Source organism: Nicotiana attenuata, unplaced genomic scaffold (assembly GCF_001879085.1).
Source record: "Nicotiana attenuata strain UT unplaced genomic scaffold, NIATTr2, whole genome shotgun sequence".
Lineage (NCBI taxonomy): Eukaryota > Viridiplantae > Streptophyta > Magnoliopsida > Solanales > Solanaceae > Nicotiana > Nicotiana attenuata.
Window position 1 is genome coordinate 118,995 of NW_017672129.1, and position 11,120 is coordinate 130,114.

General features: G+C 34.3%; 1 protein-coding gene across 2 annotated transcripts in view; it reads right to left on the reverse strand.

Moving 5' to 3' along the window:
* LOC109211974 (protein C2-DOMAIN ABA-RELATED 11-like) overlaps positions 1–677 on the reverse strand; it is a 3,507-nt gene extending 2,830 nt beyond the window's left edge. For both annotated transcript variants that reach the window (XM_019375576.1, XM_019375574.1), the window contains exon 1: positions 547–677. The gene's annotated coding sequence lies outside the window, so the exon portion shown is untranslated. The remainder of the gene's footprint in view (positions 1–546) is intronic.
* Positions 678–11,120: the final 10,443 nt, after the last annotated feature.

Here is an 11,120-nt window from a genome sequence, read left to right on the forward strand (position 1 = left end):
GGGGATGGGATTTCTGTTATAATGTTTTAAAGGTGGAACTTTTCCTTATAAAACTATATGACAGGATTCAACTAAATTCTGAAGCAATCCATGGGAATACATGAAACTTATTTACAGAAATGTATGCATTTCTAGACATTTCATGATACATAGATCAGAAAAGACAGATAATTAGCAGAAAAATTCAGCTCCAATCCAAAAGAAGAGGAAAATGTCAAGAGTGGGAGATAATTTCTTGCAAAAAACACACACAACAGCAACAAATTACATAAAACCCTGGAATTGAGATTGAGAAAGGGAACTTCATTAACAGTGTCCGACTAGATAATAAGCAGCTGAAACCTTAAAAACAGCAACCAGACAAAAAAAAGAGATCTTTAATGCAGATGAAGCAGACCCATATGTTTAAAATTTCCACAAAACCTTTAAAAAATCAGAGTAGAAAAAAAAAAGGAACAAATTTTAAGCTACATGAAACAGAACCAGATATTTCAAGAAAACTTTAAAACAACAGGAAGAAAAAAAAAAGAACACTATTTAACTCACATGAAGCAGAAGAAGATATTCTTGTTATGATCGCTGCTTCTTCGGTTTGTTCAAAAGGTTCTGCTCTCAATTTGCTTTTGAATAGTGAAGAAGCCAAAACTTAACAAAGGGACAGCGCAAAATGGAGCTTATAAATGGGTGGATTATGGAATGACCGATTGAGCACTGTCTAAGTGCTAAAAATATTATAGTTTGTTTGGAATATTTTTTTTGACCCGTGTAGCAAAATGTTATTACAGAGAACATATATTATAACATAATATAAAATTAATTTTAAAAAAAAATCGATCGCCGAAGTAAAATATTACTATCTAGAAGATAACTGTTATAAAAAAGTTTAACTGTTTTTTATTTACGATAGTAGAATGATTAATCCTAACATAAAATTTGGTATAAGATAATACAATGTTTAATTGGTTGTATAAAAAAAAAATTAAATATAGCATTAGTAGGATAAAGTCTCACATAAGATAACACGATGATCGGTCTCATAAAAAACTCAATTACTAATGTAGCGTTAGTATCCGATATTAATCTCTAAACAAATAATCAGCAGATTCATTTTTTACTTTTCTTAATCAATATACATAAATTATATACTGATTGTATACAGTTATACACATAGTATATACTCCATTATGCATATATTATACATCTAACAGTTATTTTTAATTTTTTAAACTATAGAATAAGCGGCTATTTAAGTTAATTCTTCTAATAAGACCAACGTTAAGTTATGCGATAAGTTGTATAATATTATTTTATATGAGCTATAATATAGAATAAGAATACAGTAATAATAACACAGATATTAAAATATTTAAAGATTAAATAATTCGATATATAATAATATCTTCATAATTAATCACCTCATAGCAATTACTTCATTTTTAATCATTGCGTACAATTCCTACATTATAATTTTCACATAACTAGTATATTAAGCAAACAACATGAGTTTAGTCTCCGTTAGGGGTGTCAATGGATATTTAAAAACCGACTAAACCGACCGAACCGATTTTTAGGTTTCTTTTAATAAAACCTAGGTTTTTATATAAATATATAACCGAACCTATAATTAGGGTAAGTTTTTTATTTTATAAAAATAAACCGAAAAAATACTGAACCATACCGAATAAATTTACAATGTGAACAATATATTTATATATTAAGTTTAAAAATGATAAGGCATTAAAAAATTTCCGGGACCTTGGAATTATGAAATAGTTACAAGCCAACAAGTAAATAAACTTAAAATCCTAATTCCCAAATCTATTATGCTACTCCTATTGAAACTAAATTATTTCCAGCATATTCACTAGCAAAACACAAGGTATTGTTGCGATTATGAGTAGAAAACTACAATGTATTGAATATGTTTCATTTCGTATGATTTAGATTTATCTTTTTGAATATTCAATCTTCTATAGACTTTATTCTTGAGACCCAGCTTGGTTAATATCTTTTCACTAGTGTGATTTATATTTTTTGTATTTGCTTAGTTTCTTTTACGCTGATGTAGAATAGTTGATGGATCTATACTCTAGCCATCTTTTATATTTTCTTAATTTATCACCTTTTAAACTGTAAAAATATCTAGAGAGTTTTGCTAAGTCCTATAAAAGTACGTATGTTATTGCATTCTACTTCTAGTATTGATTTTTACATGACATTTAAAAAAAATTACCGAATATTTACCGAACCGTACCGATACTAGGGCTGCTTATCGGGCAAAATGGGCAGTTATTTACTCTTAACGGTTTGGCTTTATCGGTTATCGGCTTTTAGATGTATTAATCCGCTAGCCACCCGATAAGATATTGGGCGGATTGGTATCGATTTAGCTCTTATCGGGCGGTTTATCGGCCTAATTCAATCTATATTGCATATGACGCAATTTACCAAATTTAGCTATTATCTTTATGCATCAGCGCATTCTTTCCTTTCTTCGCAATTACTTGAACTCACTCCAAGTCATGCACCACTTTTGACTGTCCTAAGGAGTTCCATTTTCTCTCAGGCACATCTATAGTGTGGATGTCGTTGCAGTGGAATGCACACCAATAGATTAAAACTAAGAATCCATAAAAGTGAATCAATAGCAGTGGTTTGCAGAAGATTTTTAGGACGTTATCCCATTTGGCCTATGCCTTTGCTGCTGCAATTTAAGTCTCAGAGTTTCAGTTGGGTGAGATGTGGAAGAATCTCTCATTGAACTTCTTGGCCGCAATTTTCTCAATGTAATGTCTCAATGCTTTCCTTCTGATTGGCTTTTGTAGCAATGCAAAGGATTTTGTGTGTCCAGACTTGGTCTACGGATTTTTTCGAATATTTTCCAAAACATGTAATGCCATAAAAAAAATTCTACTACTATTACTACACGGTCAATCCTTAACGGGTTAACGGATTATCCATTAAGAAAATTAAATAATCCGGTCCCAAACCGATAAGTCGTTAATAAAAAAATTTCAATCCGTTCCCCGTCCGTTAAACCGTTAACCCGATACCAATAAGCCATTAAGCTTCGGTTTCGGATCGATTTTCGGTTTTGGTTCGGTTTTGAACACCCCTAACCGATACCGAAGAGAAACCGACATGATTGGGACGGTTTCGAAAAGTGTAGTTTTGGTTATACATAATAGAATAACAGAAATTGGTATGGCATAAATTTTATAAAATAACCAGCAGAACCGAATCATTGACATCCCTAGTCTGCATAGACCAGTCATTGCCATATTGTATAAATCTACCATGCTTAAATTCCAAATTAAGTTAAATAGCTTATACTCCATAATTTTTTCTTGGCCTTTAAGTTAATCACCAAATTTTTTATTTTCTTGAAGTTGAATACGCCTCGAAAAGTCTACACACATGCATTTAATAAGAGCTAAAAAATTTATCAGTGGAGGGTAGTTGGGTGTGGTTCATTTTCCCTCATTCTTTTTCTTGTTCAGACTCATAATTTATTTAAATCGTGTTAGTCATTTAGTTTGAACATATAATTAAATATAGAAATCCAGACTATTAAACGCTACACTATATCACAGTTTCCACATTAGCGTCACACTTTTTGGAATTTGGACGGTAGTCATTACAATTCATAACATTCTTCCACTGTCCTTTTCTAAGTATTTGCTTTGACCAGATCGCACTTATTTCACTTTCCAACTTTAATTTTTGTAGCTTCCTAGATTAATTAATTGTCACATCCAAATATTCGTTTAGCACCTTTATATTATGTATAAAATATAAATTTAAAAAGCTTTTGCAAAATATTTTCAAGCACGTGAAATAGTGATATTAGTAATAACAAGTGTTGTATGATGAATTTAATTCCTAAGAATTGTATAGGCATGCAAACTTCAAATCTTACGGAAAAAGAAGAGGAAAAAAATAAAAAGATAGGGTGTGTTTGGTATAACGGAAAATATTTTTCATTGAAAATATTTTTCAAGAAAATATTTTTTTGGAAAACAAGTAGTAATCTTATTTATTTACCGGTGTTTGGTACGCAAATTAAGGAAAATGACTTCTCAAGAGTATTCATAAATAATTTAGATATAATAAACATGAAGCCATAAACTTTCAAACCAACAACCTTCCGAATCCACAAATTTCATAGACTTTCGAACCGCTAAACTTTCGAAACCGCGGAATTTCGAACTCGTAAACTTCCAAACACATAAACCTCCGAACCTCATAACTTTGGAACTTATAGAATTTTGAACTTTTAAACCGATAAATAAAAAAAAACTAAAACTGAAAAATTTATTTAAAAAAACATTTTTTCGGGAGGGGGTGGGGTGGGGTGGGGGGGGGAGGCAGAAAAATAAAAAAAGTAGAAATTTGGAATTACAAAAAAAAAAAAAAGTTTGTGCCGGGGAGGGGGGGGATGGTGCAGAAAAACAAAAAAACGGAAATTTGAAATTGCAAAAAGATAAGATAAAAAAAAAAATTATTGCGGGAGGGGGTGGGGGGGGGTAGTAGGGTGGGTGGTAACAGAAAAACTGAAATTTGGAAAAAAAAAAAAAAAACTTTTTTTGGAGAGAGGGGGTGGGGTGGGTTGGTGAGGGTGGGGAAGGTTGAGAAGGAGTTTTGGAAAATGTTTTCTCTTCTCTTAATAAAGAAAACATTTTCCTCCAATTGGAGGAAAATGAGTTGATAAGGAAAATGATTTCCAAAATATTTAAGCCAACCAAACATAGAAAAATTGAAAACCATTTTCCGGAAAATATTTTCCTTCGTACCAAACACACCCATAATCTATTTACTTCCGCAATTGGTAGCATCTCCCTAGCTAGTAAGAAAAAACACAGGTGAGATCAGAAAACAAAATTTTATAAATGTGGCTCTTGTTTTGATATGGGGGGGGGTCGAGAATTAAGATAAAAGATTAATAAGTTTCAATATCAGTAGTATTAGTCGTATTCTTGTATCTTCTTATTCTTAGATTTTTATTACTACTTATTATTTCTTTTGCTTCAGTTATCTTATTACCTTGTTTTATTACTTATTACTTTTTCATGGCATCTCCACTACCGTATTTCTATTTAACACTACTATGATTACACGTTCTTCGAGCCGAGGGTCTATCAGAAATACCTCTCTACCTTCACAAGTAAGGGTAAAATTTATATATACACTACCCTCGTCAAACTCCATTTGTGATTTCATATTTCCATTATTTACTACTACTACTATGTTACAATAGTTATATGACATGTAGATCTTATTATATTGGATAATAACATTCTCGACTTAAATTTCTTCGCAATAGTACTCCCATTGAGTACAGGTTACAAATTACTAATTAGCTTCGCTTATTAATTTACTATAGGAGAAAGGTTGACAATAAAAATGTCATTGGTGTTAGGCTTGCTTCCTAGCTATTTGTTCTATCTCTGCTAACAATTTCTACATGTCCCATCCAAATGGCAGCACCTATTTCAGAAAAAAATAAATAGACTCGTTATATTTGACCATATACTCTTCAAAAAGGGTTATATTTGCCCTTCGTTATACTTTTTTGATATATTTATTATCGTTATACTTTAGGATCATATTTAACGTTATACTTTTTTGACATATTTATCCTTACAGTTATACTTTAGGATTATATTTACCCCTCATCCATTAAATTCCATGTCCCACCTTTGTTTTCCTACATTGTGCCTATGTGGATTTCTTTTTCCTCCAATTTAAATATGGTCACCCATATAGAGATAATTTAACCCGCACACCCAATTAAACTAGACCCACTAACTAAAATAAACTGAAATCCTAATTTCCAACCCCCTACTCGTCCATCTCTCTTCTCCGGATCAGCTCCATATTTTTCGGATAGCAGCGACAACATATCAAATCAATCCCGGGCGAGAAAATACCGGACAGTGAATGAAGTGTTACCTCTAATTCATCTGACGGCAACAACTCGGTTCAGTCTCGCTTATAGGCTCTATTCAAAACTTCACTCATCTTGACATTTTCTTAAATAAACTTGAAAGTTTTCTTCGAGTTTTAGGCTTCTGTCAGTGTTCTATTTGAAGCACTGGCCTTTGTCTAACTCCATTGTTGTGCAACTTCTCGTAATTTACTTTGGTTACTGCAATAATTGTGAGTTGTATCAGATTAGTGATTTTGAGTTCAAAGTTCTTGTTTGCCAATATGTTGCCGCTGCTATCCGAAAAACATGGAGCAGAAAAAGAACTTTATCTTAATTAGGTGACCATATTTAAATTGGGTGGGCGAGTTATATTATCTTAAATAGGTGACCATATTTAAATTGGAAGAAAAAGAAATTCACATAGGCGCCATGTAGGAAAACAAAGGTGGGACATGGGGAATTAATGGATGAGGGGCAAATATGATCATAAAGTAAAACTGTAAGGATAAATATGTCAATAAATATAACGAAGGACAAATGTAACCCTTTTTGAAGAGTACAGTGACAAAAATAATCCTAAAGTATAAGGGTAAGGATAAATATATCAAAAAAGTATAACGAAGAACAAATATAACCCTTTTTGAAGAGTACAGGGACAAATATGACCCTTTGCCGTTTTAATTTTGCAGATGAAGAATTAATTAGATAAGCATTTCACAATTTTAAACTTGACATCTTGAATTTCTAACTCAAAGTTATTTTTTAGATTATTAGAATTGGGACAGCTCCAATGAATATCTAGGTGGTGAAAAGGTAGATTTGGCTCTTTGTCGTTGTGGATGGTTCTCCTCCTAGTGCAATTTTTGATGGTCGGCCATGGTTTTCTTTAGGTTGGAGAAGATAATGTCTATCGTGGGTGGAGATCCAACTCAACAAAATATAATTCTTTTTAGATGCTTTGTGCCTATGTGGAGTACCGTTAGTTTTGCGGGTATAAGTGAGCTAGTTTGTCAACGGTAAGGATATTTTTTATACTAAAATGAAGGAGGGCAAAATTGCTCTATTTCCAATAATTTACGGATAATTTTGGTCCTTTTCCGTTTACTGGAAAATGCTTTTCAGAGAAAGATTTATTTTTCTGAAAAAAAACATTTTCCTCTTAGTATTTGGTCGGAAGGTGAAACTATTTCTCAGGAAAAATATTTATTAAAGATTTATAATAACATAGTCAACTACATAATGTTTTGATCAAGACTATTAAAGATTGATAGTATTGCTAGGTCTTAGTTAAAGCAATATGATAATACGAAATTGAAGTTGAGATAATTACCAAGGAAAATACCTTCCGCTTAAAAGTGAGGGATGTCATTTTCCCTTTTCGGTGAAAATGATATTTCCCCTCATAAAAATATTTTTGTCAAATCAAACACCAACAAAATGACTTATTTTCTGAAACAATATTTTCCAATCCTGTTTTATGGAACAGACCCTAACCAATCTTCTAACTAGGGGTGTGCATAGGTCGGGTTGGTTCGGATTTTTCAATTATCAAACCAAATCAATGGTGTCGAATTTTTAAATTTATAAACCAAACCAACAAAGTCGGATTTTTCAATCTCGGTAATTCTCGGGTTTTTCGTATTTTTTTCCGGTAAAGTCTTCATAGCATAAAATATGTAACTTGTGCTCCAAATATTTCTTAAGTCCTAGTAAAATACAACAATATAATGTGTTTTTCAAGAAACTAACACAATAATATGAGATAAGTTGCAATATACTAAAATATTCAATAACAAAGATAAAATAATAAATTACATAAAACAAATATTGCTAATTAATAAGCCATAATGAAAATTAACATAATCTAAAAATACTATTGTCACAACCATTTTCCCTCTGTTGGGTTTCGTGATGGCACCTAGTCTTAAGGACTAGGTAAGCCTAATAATTGCGGAATAACAACAATAAATAGTAACATCTAAAATTCTTATGAAATGAATCCTTCGTACAATGAATATCTTCCCAAACCTGGTAGTACAAGTCATAAGCTCTACAGAGTTTCGCTACAACTTCTAAACACAATCGTATGGAATTTAGTACAACAGTATAAATACAAAATAGGAAGGTGACTCCGAAGCCTGCGAACGCAGCAACAAGGCTACCTTGAGTCTCCTCGACAAGAATCCGCACAGCTACTAGCGAACAATACCTGGATTTGCACAAAAAAATGTGCAGGAGTGTAGTATGAGCACACCACGGCGGTGCCCAATAAGTATCAAGACTAACCTCGGTGGAGTAGTGACGAGGAACAGTCAAGACACCTACTGGTCTAATAAACAGAACATGATATTTGTGTAAAGACTACGAGATACAACTAACAATATAGTAATTGCAATAGGGAAAGAAAACAGCAAGTACTCAGCGGAACACCATAAGGAAGATACGGAAAGGCAAGCGAGAATACAACCCAAATCCGAAATTCCGAATACAGTAAAGACAAGTTATAACTCAACAACCCCGATAGTTTTCACCTTAAGTCTTAACCAGTAAGCGTCAATCCAATAGTCAAACCTTTCAAGTGATAAAAATGGTTCGAAATGTACTTCCTTCAAAAATTGTTCTTTTCAAAAGAGTTCCTTGCAAAATAATGCTTTTCGAATATAATCTTTTCAACAAATATTCATCGAATATAAGTCACCCTGTGACATTTCAAAATAGTTAATTAAAATTTAAGTACATTCAAATATAATCTTTTCAAATAGAAAATCTTCGAATATAAGTCACCCTGTGACACCTCATCTCATAATCATACAATACGGGCCTCCATACCTGAACCCTAACACTTGGCATCCTGTGCCCTCGACACACCTCCTGATCATACTGACAACTCACGTGCCCCAAAGGAGTCATTCTCACATGAAAGGCAAATAACAAGGGTGTGCGTCTATACTCGGAAATCTCAAAGAGCCTCCTACCCGATAAGGGTGATTAACCATGTGTATGCTTGTGCAAGTGTCCTAACATAGTTCATACCAACTAGTAAGTATAAGGAATAGAACGGACAACACCTATAATGTTTACACAGGGATAGGATCAATGAAACATCAACTCAGAACGCAATGATTTTAACAGGGGATCTCCCAGGATATCGTCCCGTAGTCCCAAACGTAAATGTAAAAAGGATCTCCTGGGATATCGTCCCGTAGTCCCAACGTAAATGTGCAAAGGATCTCCCGGGATATCGTCCCGTAGTCCCAAACGTAAATGTCCAAAGGATCTCCCGGATATCGTCCCGTAGTCCCAAAGTGAATATCCAATACAGGGGAATCTCCCGGGTGCAGTCCCATAGTCCCAAAAAGTAAATGTGCAGGGGGATCTCCCGGAATACCGATCCGTAGTCCCAAAGTAAACATGCAGGGGGATCTCCCGGGATATCGATCCGTAGTCCCAAAGTAAACACGCAGCGCAACCAACAGTCACAACACAACATAAAGCTCGTACATCACCACAATACATAAAACAACAACAATGACAATAATACAAGGTAAGACAAGTAGATCAACTTAAGGACTGTAAATCACAAGGAAACGACAGAACCATCTCACAAGGAATAACCATAGAAAAGAATGTTGGCATATAGGGAACTTCAACAACGGAAAAACTAACATATAGCGACGATCCCACAATATACAAGTCAATAACAAGGAAATCAACACGAGTCAAATAGTCCCAAATATGGGCAAGTCAACAAGGATATAGGTTATCTAACTTCTTTTAAGATTGGACAATTTCGAGGATATTCGACAATTCAATTAAGGAAACATGATCTTTAGCTCCACTTAAGACTAAACAAATTTTAGGAAGGATAATAATGATTGTAAAATGAGACAACGGCTATGAAAAAGATAGCATAACAATAGGAGATACGAAATTCTTCAATTTAATCAAATAGGAGTCAATTGGGCAATAAGAGTGAATCATGAAGCAATTAATTCCAATTAAGCAAGTAGAGGTGAAACTAGTAAATAGAAAACTTAGTCATATCAAGAACACATTCATACACAGTGAATATAAAGACCTAAGAACCTTAAAAGGCCAATTTTCCACAAATAAGTCCGAGCACGCACTCGTCACCTCGCGTACACGAACTACAATCAACATAGATGACTCAATCCTAAGGGGAAGTCCCCCACATAAGGTTAGGAAAGATACTTACCTCAATCCGGCCAAATACTCAATAGCTTTTCCTTTACCAATTCACCAACGCTCAGCTCAATCTAGCCAAAAACGACTTGAATACATCAATTAATGCAAGAGAAAACAATTTCAGTTAACAACACTATGATTTTATACAATTCGCAAAAAGTCAATGAAAGTCAACTCCCCAGGCTCGCTCCTCGGAACCCGACAAAATTTACAAAAACCGAATACCCATTCCGATACGAGTTCACCCATACCAAAATTATCCAACTCCGATACCAATTGGTCCTTCAAATCATCATTTTACAGTTTTGAAAGACTTTACAAATTTTCCCCAAATTTCATCCTCAATGATAGATTCATGTATTTTAGCGAAATCCAAGTTAGAATCACTTACCTCAATGAATTTCTTGAAAAAACTTCGAAAAATCGCCAAAATCCGAGCTATCTAGGTCAAAATATAAAATAAAACCCTAAATATCGTATTTATAGTGCACCCCCCGAATTTCCATCACCACTGACCGCGGAAAAATCACCGCTGCAGCACTCACCCCTCTGCGGTCGCGAAAAAAGTATCGCGGTCCGCGCTTCTGGTGGCTGCACAGACAGGTCTTAGTATTTTGGCCATAACTTTCTCTACAGATGTCCAAATGATGATTTCTTTACCTTTTTGGAAACTAGACACGAAGGGCTACAACTTTCATTTTTGAATCCTCTCAATATTCCTTGTAGATCGAAACATATAGGCTTTCGAAGTCGGACCAACGAACCTGAGGTTTCTTCATGACCGCGGCCGCGGACCGTTTTCCGCTACAGCAGAAATTCCACCGCTGCAGCGGAATATCACCGCTGACAGCGGTCCTTTTGGCTGCTTGGGGTGATGATTTACCGCTGTCCCCGCCCCCCCCGCCCCTCCCATGACTCCGGAACACTTCCGAGTGTCGAAATCGTCCGAACTCGCTACAAACCTCCACCCGAACTCATCCGGACG